Genomic DNA, 2314 nt, shown 5'->3' with positions numbered 1-2314 from the left:
TGGCGGGGGCTGGGGGAGGCTGGCGGGGGCTGGCGGGGGCTGGCGGGGGCTGGGGGGGCTGGCGGGGGCTCACGGGTGGGGGTTTAATATTTAGGATGCAGCCGACTCAGAGGTTCCTCTGGTTTGGAGACAGGTTCTGGCCGTTTCCCATTTCCTGTGAGACCGAAACAAACAGGAGTATGGAAGGAATCATTGTTGACACTTGACAAGAGACAGGAGGCCGTGAGGACAGAAGAGACATGGAGAGGGTCCAGGGAAGGGAGCCTGAGGGGCATCCCCTTACACCAACCGGTCTGCCGGTACAATTCGGTCAAAGGCGAACATGCCCCTTGTGATGGTTAGTTTTATGTGTCAACTTGACTGGGCCATTGTGAGCACGTGATATGTGATATGTGTGCAGCCATTATTCTGGATGTTTCTGCGAGGGTGTTTGGAGATGAGGTTAATCCTTAAATCCACAGGCTTTGAGATTACTTTCATAGTGTGGGTGGGTGGGCCTCATCCAATCAGTTGATGGCCTGAGTAGACCTATGCCTGACTGCTTCCAAAGAAGGAATTCTGCAGCAGCACAGCTTTTGGACTTGAGCCAAAACATGAGCTGGCCCCTGGGACTCTACCATGACGGTCCTCTCTAGATGGTGGGCTTGCCACCTCCACAGTTACGGGAGCCGATCCTAAACAAATCTCTCTACATACAGACCCCTCTTATCGGGTCTGTTTCCGTGGAGAGTGCTGACGAACACAGCCCTCTCCAGATCAGAGCGACAAGCGTCAGGTTCCTCGAGAGCAGGTATTTGGGACGCCCTCATGTAGCGGGACCTCACGCCGCTGGAGATGCAGGCTGACGGCCAAGCAGGATGGCAGGAAGACACGATGAGCGTCTGCTCTGGCCCCGGGAGCAGCCGCGGGGAGTTGTGACTGTGGCCTCCACCAGCCCTTCCTCCCTCGAAGCCATATGGATACTGGGGAGCTAATCAGTCCCCATTTCCATCCCGCTCTCCTCTCTGCCGTCCGCAGCGCAGGGAGCCGGGGGCTGCCCCTGGTGTGGCTCGCAGGCGTGGGCACGGCGGGGACGCACAAGAGCCGAAGCCGAGTGTGGACGGAGCTGCACCCCTGTGTCCAGCTCTATGTAAATCTAGCCGTGGATCAAACAAGCTCTTGTTGTTCCCTAGAGTCTTGGCAGAACCCCGAGTGGGCTGCGTGGGTGGGGGGCAGTGACCCTCCCCGCACTGCACCTGGTGCTCTGACCTTGGGCAGCAGGCCCTCGAGGCACCTCCTCGAAGCCTCCCCGAGGGTCCTCCATTCACCGACAGGAAGTGACGCTGAGTCCGCTAGAGGTCACCATACTGTCGTCCAGCGCTAGACTCTCTGGCAGCCTCTGCAGTCAAAGAGATAGACATGTGGCTTCCTGCTCCTGGACCTTCCAGAAGCCCCGAGATCCCGTGACCCTCCCCGCACTCATAATCATGCCAGTGAACTTCCCGCACTGTCAGCTAGGGCTAGCGGCTAGCGGGACCGTGGTTTTGCGCTCACGGCTGTGGGCGTCCCAAGGCAGGAAGTCCCACGGCTCCAGAGCAGGCTGGTCTGACCAAGAGAGGAGGCTGCCTGGAGGAGGTGTGCCTACTTCCTGGAAACAATCTGGCCATTCTGCTTCCTAAGACACAACCAAAAGCGGTGGCTCATTTTCCTGGGAAGCCAAGGGGGCATTTAAGACGCTTTCGTTCCTAAAGATTCTGGGTCGCCCTTACCCCGGCCATCTTGGTGTCTTCCCGTACTAAGAGTGTGCCTAGAGGGCCGGCGGCCCCCGCTGCCCATTCCAAACCCTGTCCCCTGCACAGTCAGAGCCAGAAGGTGTTAATCGAAGGATCGCCCTCCCCCCACCGGTACTGGCAGAATGACAGGAGCGTGGTGGTAAATGGAGCGCCCTTGGAGAAGACTCGCAAACTAGCGCCAGCCATGCACGTCATGCCGAAATTGGGTCAGATCCTATTCTGCACACGCGTCTGTGTGTTTTGACGCCGTAGGTGGCCTGGATTGTAGATTCTGGCTTTAGAATGAAAGCCTGTCTTACCTCCCAGCTCTGTGTTGGAAAACGGATCAGCAGACCCGTCCTGTGCATCCTCTCGACGGGAGCCAGGGTCGCATCAGAGGGACAGGAAGGCATGCAGAGGTGCGGGCTGGCGCCTCCGGGGGTCGGGCTTAGGCGAGGCTCCGGGGCACCGTGTGTGACTTTAAATAAGTCTCTCTGCGGGTTGAAGAGGGCCGGACGTGGTAGCTCGTGTCCAGCAGGATCTCGTCGTGCTCCGGGCAAGTG

The sequence above is a fragment of the Suricata suricatta genome, chromosome 14 (assembly GCF_006229205.1).
Source record: "Suricata suricatta isolate VVHF042 chromosome 14, meerkat_22Aug2017_6uvM2_HiC, whole genome shotgun sequence".
NCBI lineage: Eukaryota > Metazoa > Chordata > Mammalia > Carnivora > Herpestidae > Suricata > Suricata suricatta.
This window is presented reverse-complemented; position numbering follows the sequence as displayed.